Source organism: Ceratotherium simum, chromosome 3, assembly GCF_057802395.1.
Source record: "Ceratotherium simum simum isolate JZ-2026a chromosome 3, ASM5780239v1, whole genome shotgun sequence".
NCBI lineage: Eukaryota > Metazoa > Chordata > Mammalia > Perissodactyla > Rhinocerotidae > Ceratotherium > Ceratotherium simum.
In genome coordinates this window covers 45,901,628-45,914,500 of record NC_141902.1, presented here as the reverse complement: position 1 = coordinate 45,914,500, position 12,873 = coordinate 45,901,628, and positions in this window count along the sequence as shown.

Sequence of the window (12,873 nt, the reverse complement as noted above, 5' to 3'; positions counted from 1 at the left end):
GCCCTAACCTCTCTCCGGAGTTCCAGATCTGATTTGATGTGGCATACTGTGCACCTCCGGATGAATTCATTTATTCAGTCACTCACTTATTAACTTATTCATTTAGCATTTATTTAAAGTGTCCTAGGTGCATGCTACATCACAATGAAGCAGATAGGGCAGATTAATTATTATTCTCATTCTTGGATGAGTCAATTAAGATTCAGAGAGGTTAACCAATATGCTGAAGGTCACACACAGCAAGTAAATTGTGGAGCAGGGACTATAACCCAAGTTTTCTCATTCCCAGTTAGGAGCTGGTATACAAAGTGCTGTGGGTTGAAAGATGCCTCCTCCTTCCCCCAAAACATATCTACACCCCAAATCTGTGAAGTGATCTTATTTGGAAAAAAGGATCTTTCAGATGTAATTAAGTTAAGGGATCTCAAGATAAGATTGTCCTGGATTAGGGTGGCCCCTAAACCTAATGACAAGTGTCCTTAGAAGAGAAAAGAAGGGGAGAAGATATACAGAAGAGAAGGCAGCATGAAGATGGACAGAGAGAGTGGAGTGATGCCTCTATAAGCCAAGGAATGCTAAACATTGCTGACAGCCACTAGAAGGTGGGAGAGAGTCCTGGAATGGATTCTCTCCCAGAGCCTCCGGAAGGAACCAATCCTGCTAACACCTTGGATTTTAGACTTCTGTCCTCCAAAACTGTGAGAGAATAAATTTCTATTGTTCTAAGCCTACAAATTTGTGGTAATTTCTTACAATAGCCCTAGGAAATGAATATACTAAGCCACATTGTGTTTCAAATAAATGAGGATTCTTACTGCAAGACTGGGATGCACAGTGGACCAAAAAGTCCAGCTGTTGACAAAAGAGAAAAAAGTACAAAGATCTGAAGTAAGCTCCACTAATTTCATTGGAACAATAAGAATCCTCGTGTAATAGGCCTTAAGGAGTATAAAATTGAGATCTGGAAATCTGAAGTCCCCCATGCAGTCTAGAGTCATCTTTTGACTCCAGAACCTAAAACTTGTTGATCTTTCACCATTATAGTGATTCAGCTTTTCTCTATCACTGTGTTGTAGCTCCTGCTGTGAATTTCACCCTCAGTTTTGTAAATCATTCCCCCGCCTCCCTTCCGCTGCATGGGTTCTGCTGAATTATGTCTTCTATTGCCTGATGCGTGTGATTACTTCCTTCTCTCTGCCAGTCTTTCAGCTTTGGCTCCCTTCTTGCTCAATTATATTCTCAATTTCTAGCTCATGTTCATGAGATAACAAATCTGCTAGCTCAAACAAATCACCCATATACATGATTGTATAGAATTCTTAAAACAAATATCCATAGGCTGCTCTCCAGCCTATACATTAATGCGGTTGAGCAAGGTGCACAGTTCTGGTCCAATCAGCTGTGTGTATTCGTGGGGGATGCATGGAGAGGGGGAATGGGAGGAGGACGGAGTCTCTTGATTCAAAACATGTCACTGTACACAAGGGACTCACTAGTAGACACTTGGCAATTTCCCTCTGAAGGGACCACGGGCATGGCTAAAACACATTAGTTAGCTTATCTTTCTCTCCTGTTTATTTCAGATTATAATGTCTCCATTACATTACACCTCTCTGACTACTACATACAATGGTCATGGAGAACTAACTTCTATTCACTAATAATTTATAATGTCATAATTTAGTGTTCACTTATGCGGCAAGAATATTTGTGTAGATTCAGGTTTTTGTCTGATGTCGTAGTCCTGTCTGAAGAACTTTCTCTAACAATTCATGAACTGTACATCTCCTGGCCATGAATTCTTTCAGCTTTTGTTTTTCTGAAAAAGTCTTTATTTAAACTTCATTTTTGAATGGTTTTTTCACGGGGTACAGAATTCTGCTGCGATAGTTTTATTCTTTTGGTACTTTCAAGATGTTGCTCTGTCTTCTGGCCTGCATAGTTTCTGACTGCTGTAATTCTTATCTTTGTTCCTTTGTAATTTATTTTTTCTGGCTATCTTCAAGATTTTCTCTTTATCTTTAGTTTTCAGTGGTTAGACTATGTGTGTGTGTGTTTAATTTATCCTCTCTTTGGGGTTCTATGAACTTCTTGATCTATGTTTTGATATCAAAGTTTCTTGGTCATTATCTCTTTGAATATTTCTTCTGCCCTATTTTCTCTCTCTTCCTCTCTATGACTCCAGTTATTCATATGTTGGGTCACTTAATATTGTCCAACATTTTCTGGATGCACAGTTTTTTATTCACTTTTTTTTTGTTTGTGTTTCATTTTGGGTACTTTTTTGACCTATCTTCAATTTTACTGAGTTTTTTTCCTTAGCTCTGATAAGTTTATCTAAATAATTCTTCATTTCTGATATTGTGTTTTTTATTTCTAGCATTTCCCTTTGACTCTTTCTTACAGTTTCTATCTCTGCTCATATTCCCCATGTGCTCATACATGGTTTTTTTCTTTTTTCTTTTTTTTAGTGACTGTTACACTAAAGAACTCCTCTTCAGCTGTTTCCTACCCACCTGAGTGGACTCTGTCATGATCAAAGAGTTCTTCAAAGTTAAATGCACATACACATATATGCCCACACACTTGCCTTTTGTTTCACCGTGTTAGTTAATACAACCAGGAAAATAGGCCTGGCCCTGATTTCTTCAAGGAGAAGGAGGTCAGCTATCTAAGTTCAGACACCACTAGTGCTGCTAGGAACTCCTTTTTATCTTCTAGCTTGTAGGTTGCTCTCTCATGTCTACTGTGTTTCATGCTTTGACATGACCCAGATACTTTATAGGGACCGTCCAGGCACCCTACCTAACCTAGCCAATCAATCACAGCATTCTCGCAGGCTGAGTCTAAGCATGTATCAGAATTGTTCTTAACACAGCGTGCTAAGCTGACACCACCAAATTATCAAATTTGACCTCTGAGATTAGTTCTGCTCATTTTCTCTGCAATATTGATCCATAGCTGGACAATAGAATTATCAGGGAAGCTTTAAAAATAGTATGCCATATTGTTATTTTTTTTTTAAGGAGTTCTTACGTTTTTGAGATACATGCTAAAATATGCATGTGTGAGATCATGTTGAAACATTCGAGAGATAGTTGTAGACATTGTGGCATTTTATTCCTAAATACTTCATCATTATCACTTAAAAACAAGAGCATTCTCTAATATAACTACAACAGGCTTATAACACTTGGGAAATTTAAAATTGATATAATTCTATTATCTAACATTTTATTTAATATTAATACCTAATATGAGTCCTTATTGAGATTCCCCAATTATTTCAATAATGTCTTTTATAGCATTTATTAATCATCCAAGAGCCAATCAAGGATTACACACTATATTTAATTATCTGTATCTTTCATCTCCTTTAATCAAGAGCTGTTCCCCAGCAGTTTTTGGTCTTTCATGACATTGACATTTTTGGAGTGCAGGCCAATTATTTTGTAGAATGTTCTTCAATTTGGGTTTATTTGATGTTTCCTCAAGACTAGACTCAGGTCATGCAGTTTTAGCAGGAATACCACAGAAGTAATGTTGTATCCTTCTCAGTGGGTCATATCAAGAGGCACCTCTTATCAGTTTGTCCCATTATCACTCATATTAAGTTTGATCACTTAGTCAAAGTGCCAACTGCCAGATTTGTTGTAAAGGTATATTTTTCTTTTTAATTAATACATATTCTGTGCAGTGATATTTTCACGTTGTCTAAATATTCTTTTATGCCTCAATTTTTCACTGAATGATAGTTAGCACCCTTTGATGATTCTTGCCTGAATCTATTGTTCCTACGGTGATTCTAAAACTATGATTTTCTATTTCTTTTTTTTGGGGGGGAGGAAGATTCGCCCTGAGCTAACACCTGTTGCCAATTTCCTCTTTTTGCTTGTGGAAGAGTGGCCCTGAGCTAACATCTGTTCCCATCTTCCTCTATTTTGTATGTGGGCCGCTGCCACAGCATGGCTTGATGAGTGGTGTAGGTCTGTGCCCAGGATCCAAACTCATGAACCCTGGGCCACCGAAGAGGAGCGCAGCTGAACTTAGCCACTGTGCCACCGGGCTAGCTCCCTGATTTTCTATTTCTATCGTTCCTTCCACATGCATTCATTGATACCCTTTCTTTTTCTTTTTCTCCTCTTTTAAGGATTGGTATAGAATCATGATTTTTTTTTTGCTTGGAGATAGAGAAAGGTTTATTTGAATTACTCTTGAGTACTGGGCTATATTTTGCATTATTCGAATTTTTACACCTTGTTCAATAGTTTTAGTACAACATCTAAAAGCACATTTTATCATCAAATATCCAGCCAGTAGAATAAGTAGTATATAGACAACACAAATTTTAATAGTACCTGAAGAATCCCTTGGGGAATCCAAGAGAACAGTCCTGAAAACCAGTCTAGACATTATGAACCAGAATTATCAATGGGTCCTCATGGTCATGCACTAAACAAGATTTGGGACGACATATCCAACCTCTAGAAAGATTACTTGCCTTGCCAACATCTGAGAAATTCTAATAATCCAATTGTCCTTCCAGGCTTGGGGGTCAAAGTCAACAAGGAAGCATAGTAGCCAGTTTACAGACAGAAAGCAAAAACCTCAAAGACAATTTATAGAACTAAAATCTAATATCCACAAGTGTGTATTATAGTTTCCACTGAAACATAATTTTTCTCTCTAAAATAACCCTAGTTTTTACAAAAGATAGCCAAATTAAGACTAACTGGTTTGCAAAGTAAGTCTAGTTTCAATAAACTTGGCCCAATAATTTACATAAGTGTAGCAAGAATAGCCATTGATCATATAAGTTCTTTTAAATCTGCTTTGCTGGAACTTTTTATAAGGAATCTCAGATTGAACTTTAAAGGCCTTGAGGCCAGGCCAAGCAAAGCCAAGGACTTGTCATCAGGCTCCACATGCAATACCTATAGATTTGGGTGGATTCCTCTCTTCTCTTGAGGTTCCCCAAAATATCCTGAGGTTCCTTACACCTGCCAGAGGATTGACCTTCTTTACTCACCTGGTAAGGTTGCTGGGGAGCCTGTAAGCAGGGTACAAGGCCAATATTTCCAAGTAGCTTTATTTCATAAATTCAATCTTTGTCCCTTAGCTGTCTTGTCATATCCAAGTCTGTATGTTTTTCTCAAGTATGACATTCCAGTCAAAGCCCTGGTAATACAACCAATGTTTCCAATCATGTAGAACAGATTCTTATTGAACTTATGCAAATAACTTTATTGAATATTTACTCACTAAGAGTTTCCAAATTCTGAAGGGATAAGGTAATGAGAAAAAGTTAAATGTTTCAATTCTGCTTATGAAGGTATAATTTACCAAATTTCTATAAGTAACATTAAAAATCAGTAATATCTCAAACAAGAAGTCATAAAATATAATCATCCTCATCATTTCATTTAGTCCCATTTTGGCAATTTCTCCATTACGAGTTCTGTAATTTCCTACCCAGCTCAGTTTTATAATCTGAAAGTTTATCAGAAACCTGCATTCTAGAGCAAGTGTCAGAGTCCTTTCTAAGAATCTCTCTGAAGGTGAAATACACCTGCAAAAATATCAGAGTAAAACAACTATCTGACAAAAGACTCAAAAAGGGCAATTGACAAAGAAACTTGGCTATTTTCGTGACATACGATACTTCAAGATAATAACTAGAATTATGGCTGACAACCAGGACTGATAAGAATTTTAGGCAAAAGGTTTAAACACTTGGTCAGATAAGAAAAAATGGTTAGTTATCCATTTAACCAGAGTGAGACTCACTCAAAAGTAAAGAAAAACCTTTCATAGTCTCTTTATCAAGAGCACCCTAAAATTTCAAGAAAATTATCCTTTTAAGAGGGGGAAAAAACCCACATTCTAATCTTTTTTTTTTTTACCAGCTTACTTTTGACTTTAAAACTCATTTACTTAATTGGATTTACATTAGTCTTAGCCAACTTGACCATACATAAAACTCCTCAGGGTTTTACTTTCACAACTTTCTGTCCTTAATTTTTACATTCAGAATTTGCCCCATGTTTTTTTCCCTTTTTTATTTCCTAGTACTCCAGGACAAATTTATCTTTCTTAATTAAACAAACAAAAATATCGCTATTATTTATACCTTCTTTACCGAAAACATACATTTATTTTCCTTGTATACAGACTGTCTAGAAATATATGCTTTTTCATAGAAAATTTCTCAGCATGTACAAACCATGTCTATCAACAAACCCAAGCATTTTTTTAGTTTCTCTGAGATAAGAAATGAAAGGCAGACAAATCTATGCTTAATGATCAATGTCTAATATTTAATGTGCAAATGACCAAGATACTCAACAAATTTTTATCACTTAATTTAGCAAAAACAAAGTTTTAAGTTACCAAAAAGAATTTGGAAGCTATTTTTTCAAGTATACAGACTATAAAACATAATTATTGTACCCCAAAACTCTTACCCATTTTTATCTATCTAAATAATTTCTTCCCAACAATTGCATTTTGATTACCCATGAAAACTTCATGAGATGTTAGACAAAATTAGCTATAATTTTAAGCTATTATTTTGCTGAAAAATTGGTATTTGACTAGTAAACCCAGGCTGCATGTCTTCATCATATTCAACGCTGATATAACTCTGAGGACATGCCTATTTCAACCAAACCAAGAAACTTACACAAGCTTTATTTACCAAACATTATTTCATATACCTTAATTTTTAGTGAATTTATGTAAGTGCTTACTTTAAGCCGATTAAGCAGAGCTCTTAATTTTTGCCATACCATCTGGAGGTAGAAAAATATCTAACATTTATAATGTACATATAGACACACACATAAACAACAGGCAGATGCAAAGGTTTTATAGCCTCTGTTTTAAATGCCTATCGAGTTACATTATCCTTAATTTGCTTTTTTTCCCCTCTGGGTACATAGTTTTATCTTAATTTAGGGAAGAAGGACTAAAAAAAATTCCTATCAGGCTTTAAATATCAGTTTCCAATTTGGTCAAATTTCTGATCATACGTTACTAAATCCTTTCAAATATCTTGTCAAGTTTCAGCTGGGACAAGCAGGAACTATTCCTAACAGCATTAAACAACTTCATTAGTTTTTGAAATTTTAGTTTCCCCCTGACTGTTTAAGGGTAGCAGTTTCCCACTGTTTCAGAATTTAGACACAGCCAGTCAAAAGTCTGCAACTAGAACCAGATCACAAAACCAAACCAAGCCAAGAGAACTTCTATGAGCAGATCCCCTAATTCTTCCTTAATATTGGGCATCCCCCAAACCAAGACCCTCACATTGAAGGCCAAACCAAGGCTTCCTTTTCGGAAGTTGTGGAGAGTGTCCCCTGCCAAACCAAGGCTTCCTTTTCTGAAGTCAAACCAGAAGGAAGAAGAAATGAGAATCTGGTCATTTGTACCAATGCTTACTCACCAAAAAAAGATGTATGCTGTTTTATAATATCAGTTACAACTGGGGGAGTGTTTCCTTCCATGAGACACAATGTATGTCCCCACAATACAATTTATAATAAATCATGCAAAAGAGATGTAATCGCTTAATTCCATCAACTCCTATACTTCTAATTATAGCTTTCATTAGGACTTCATCAACAAGTCTCGATCATTACAAAGAATGGCTCTCAGGTCCTAGAGAAGATGGGAGCAGAAAATCTACATCACAAAGGCACAGAGAAAGCATTTTAGTTTTCTCCAAAATGAATTTCTGGAGCATATTTGCTTCATCAGTCCCAGTATAACAGGGGAGGATCTGGGGCAAGACAAAGATGGTTTTTTCCTGTTCTCCAAAGAACTGGATTACCGTCTGAATGATAAGAGAGGTTGATCTACCCTTTCAGCTACATTTTTCCAACTTCTTTTCTACATCAGGGAGATTTTTAACTTAAGACATGAATCAAAAGATTTTCATGTTCTAAAACTTCAGGACAATGTATTGTACCTTTAAAAAGTCTGCACAAAGTGTTCAATAAAGGCCCTCTTTCCAAGTGTACAATTCAACTCTAGACCAATTTACCTTGGGGGTGTGGTGGAGCTTTCACTAGCACCTATAAGACCATGAGAGGAAGCTGAGATCCCAAATCCTATTAAGTTATTAAGATTAGTCATTACGAGAGCTCTCTAAAAATTTTCCCAATTTAGAAGTTTTTCCAGTTTAAGGATCCGTAAAGAATATTGTGACTGCATGGTATTATATTCCCACAGGACAAAAACAGAAGGTGAAGCCCAACAATCTTCTAGATCTCTCCCAAACAAGGATCCCTCCTTTCAATCACATAAAATGCAAATGGAGAGACAGGGAATTGACAACCTCATGTGTTGTAGTGACTCACCCAGCAAATGCAACTCCTATAGGACAAAAACAGACTCATACACAAGACAAATGCACCCACACAGAGACAAAATCCTGCTCCCGCAGGACAAAAACAGAAGGTGAAGTCCAACAATCTCCTAGATCTCTTCCAAAGGAGGGTCCCTCCTTTCACTCATACAAAATGCACATAGAGAGACAGGGAATTCACGACCATGTGTATTGTGGCGACTCAGCTGGCAAAGCAAAACTGAAAGTAGTAACATACAAGACAAACACATCCACACAAAGACAAAAATAGACTGCAACCCAGTGTGTTTCTCCACTCCAAGCAAGCATTGTGCCGAGGGTGGCCAACACTGGAAGGAAGGGGGGAGTGGCAGAGGAAGTCTCCCAGGGCAAAGACACCTGGGCAGCTGCTGAGGACCACTGATTGCTCAAACCCTCACCAGGGCCGTCCAGCCACAGGCCTAAGACTCCTGGCTGGCTTGCCAAAATTTTTACTGAACCTCTTACTTCTCAAGTTTGCATGCCTGATGTGCAGTAAGCCAAATGCTGAGACATCAGTGCTCGGAGATGGAGAAAGATCTATTCGAATTGACCAAGAAAAGAAGGTAGGAGCATGGGTTCTCTCAAATCTGCCTTCCTGAATTTTTAAAAAGTTCAACATGTTATAATTATTTTCTCTTACTTGTCTTGGCTGGCTCCTGTGTTCTTTTGCTCTCCCCATCAACCTTTGAGCATGTCCTCATGTTCTGGAAGAAGAATATGTTCCAGGATCAGCTTGTACTTTCCCTGACCCAGCCCTGAATCAGCTGTTTTTCCAGAGGACCCTGCCTTTTTCTATTGGACTGTAGTGTTTAGACACTGAGGTCAGTGTACAAGGTCTACTCCTTGCTACAGAAGAGTCATTGCTTCTAGGCTCTTTCAATGGAAAAAGCTAGAAAATATATACTTTTTAAAACCATGAATTTCTACTGAAACCTCTAGTTCCTTAATCCAACACTATAGGGTTTTATTCTTCCTCCCCATTCTATATCCTAAAAAACACTCCCATAGTGGGAAAACTGGCTCCCAACAAAATTGATATATTTATTTATTTGGCATTCTAAAATACACACAAAAATATTTTCAGAATTACCACATTGATACCACTGCCAATAACAAACTTACCAGGTTAAGTTCAAGGTTTTCTTGCAGTTCTTATTATCCTTAGAACAACCCCTTATGGTGGAAAGTTAGAGTTTTTCATTCACAAATTACTTGGAATACTTATTTTTCTTTTTCAAGTAGTCATATTATTGATGTGATCATGCTTAGGTTGATTTGTTTCTGTTCCTGTTCAGTTTAGAGTATCCCCCCCCACAACCTGCTGAATTAATTTTATATTTTGAAAATATAAATATTTACGTGGTTCAAAAGTCAAAGCTATGTAAAAATATAATCAGAGTAGTTCCATTGTTTTCTCTATCTTTTTTTTTTTTTTTAAAGATTTTATTTATTTATTTTTTTCCCCCCAAAGCCCCAGTAGATAGCTGTACGTCACAGCTGCACATCCTTCCAGTTGCTGTATGTGGGACGCGGCCCCAGCATAGCCGGAGAAGTGGCGTGTCGGTGTGCGCCCGGGATCCGAACCCGGGTCTCCAGCAGCAGAGCGCAAGCACTTAACCGCTAAGCCACGGGGCCGGCCCTGTTTTCTCTATCTTTTCACTCATTCCCATCTTTTCCCTTTCTAGGTAACCAATCCCATTAGTTTCTGGTTTATCCTTCCTGTGCTTGATTTTGCAAAAACAAGCACATATATTTTTTTCCAGCTTTTTTGAGATACGATTGACATATAACATTTTAAGCACGTGTTTTCTGGTTTTGCCTTCTTTCTTACAAAAAGTAGTGTATCATATATACTTTTCATTTTTCATCTTGCTTTTTTCATCTACACAAAAATATTTTAATTTCAATTTTCTCTTACATGTGGTTCTGACAAATCAGTTTTGGCTGAATAGAAATATTGTTGCCCTGTTGGCAAAAAGCCCCCAAATTTCAAGAAAGTTGCCAATGACTGACCAAAGATTTTATTTTCTGGGGACACCTGAGGGGACCTATGATAGACAGAAAGAGAAAAAGAAAAGGATGAGTGGTGAGAGCGGCGGGGGAGGAAGTAGGGAGAAAAATTAGCCTTGAGAAAGCATTTATTTCACCTTTAGTGCAATTTCCACTGGATGGCAGTAACACCCCAGGAATAAGATTCCTAAGTGTTCTGGAAAAGGGATAAACCTACTGGAAGGAGCTATGGAACATGTCTAGTACAGTCCACCGCCTGGTGCAGAAATCTTTTAAATAGATTTACTCTTCAGATCATGCCAATTTAACTTTTAAAACCCAATTCTCAATCCTGTTTATCCCTCAGTAATTTAATATTATACTGAAAAAAAAAGAGACTCTGACCCGAATTAATCTATAGATGGCCTCAACTCAGACAAGATGCTATGAACAGTAAATATTAAAAATAATTTTAAGATTCCGTAAAATGTATTTTTAAACTTAAAGTTAATTAAAATTTCTTTATTAAAAATATCTTAACCTCTTTATTCGTAGTTTCCTTTGTTTGATCCTGATTTTAAAAACAAGGAAAAAAAAATAGACAAAAATTGAAAAGTAAACTAAATAGCAAGATTCATTCTAACTCAGATTAGGAACTGACAGTTATTTTCAGGAACGAGAGAGGTAATACCATACCTCTGATTAATTCAGGATATCTTGCAAAAAATACTCTTTAATATCAGTCATGGCCTTTCATTACTCTATTAAGGTGGAGAAACTAAGTATCTTTCATTTGCAGGCTCATCCCAGTAGCTAGGCAGGTCTACATTTAGTCTTACTGCCAAAAGCCATGCATTTGAGGGCTTAGGAAGAGGCTTGGAACCTGCAAGCCAGGTACTAAACTGCAGGATTCCCCCTCTCTTCATCCTGCTCTTTTGCTGCCTCCCACTTTCTAGCTGGCTGCTGACGTCCACACATGGATATCACCAGGCTGGGCTGGGGCGTGAGGGATCCTAACTTGAGGAAGTGATAGTACAATCCCTGGACATGATGTAACAAGGTCGAGCACAATATTCACTAGTGTAATATGATATGGAACCAGCTATTGCCATTAGTATAGAGGGAAGAAGAGATCCCATCAACTGGGACTAGTCAGACAGGGTTTCCAGGAGTAGGCAAGCTTTAAAAAAAGTGCTAAAGGAAATAGGAGCTGTGAGTTGGTGGCTGGGGAGAGACAGTCACTGTGGAGCGGAGAAGATGTAAAAAATATGGATAATTGCAAATCATGCCATCTATATTACAGCCTTCTTTCATGATGAAATGTAGGAAAACGTGACCTGTGAATGCAAAAATCTATCATGTTTACTAGAATTATTTGAGAACGTCTTTCACATTTCTTTCTCTCCTTTGTGTTTCTATTACCAACATCACACTAGGCATTCCTACGAGCTTTATAAGTGATTAATCCACTACCTTTACTCTATACTTACCTTTACCAGTGAGATTTATCCTGTCATACGTTTTCTTGTTGCTAATTAGCACCCTTTCTTTTCAGCTTAAAGAAGTCCCTTTAACATGTCTTTTAAGGCTGGTTTAGTGGTGATGAACTCCTTTAGCTTTGGTTTGTCTGGAAAACTCTATATCTCCTTCAATTCTGAATGATAACTTTGCCAGATAGAGCATTCTTGGTTGAAGGTTATTTTCTTTCAACACTTTTAATATATCATGTCACTCTCTTCTGGCCTGCAAAGTTTCTGCTGAAAAATCTACTGATAGTTGCATGGGGGTTGGTGGGGGGTGGGGTGTGTGTGTGTGCGGTTTCCCTTGTATGTAACAAGTTGTTTTTCTTTTGCTGTTTTTAATGTAGCAAAACATGTGTAAAAGCTCCCCTCTGGGAGATACTGGCGCTCTGAAGCGTGGCAGAGGGAGAGCGGCTAAGATGGTGCCTACTGGCTGGAATGAGGCAGAGAGAGAGCATATAGATGGCATCAACAGGAAAAAAAATGAAAAAAAAAAAAGAAAAGAAAAGGAAAAAAAAGCCTAGCGTTTAAAAGGAAAAAAGAAGATGGCGCCCGCTGGCTAGTGTGAGGCAGAGGGAGAGCTTGAAGATGATGCCTGCCAGCCAGGGCCCCTAGATGTGTGCTAGATTAGATGCCTGCCCCTCAGGCCGATGCTTTAAGATTAGCAAATGACCCTCATTCATGTAAAGTATGGGTGCGTCTTGATGGGGTGCTTCCCACTGAGCTCTGGGACAGTTGAGTGCAAGCCTGTGGCCATTTAAGAGCGTTTCTCAGATCCTTATGGCCTTTTGGGTCTGGTGGATGCTGACTCTTTGGTTTTCTAAGCTAGATGTTTTGGGGGCTTGTCTCTCTCCGGTGCAGGTCTTAAAAGTTGGGGTGCCCAATATGGGGTTCAAATCCTTCACTCCTCAGGGAGAAGCTCAAGGTTTTGAGTTCACTCCTGATTGTGGGTTGCTGAGCCAGGGGTGGGGTTTA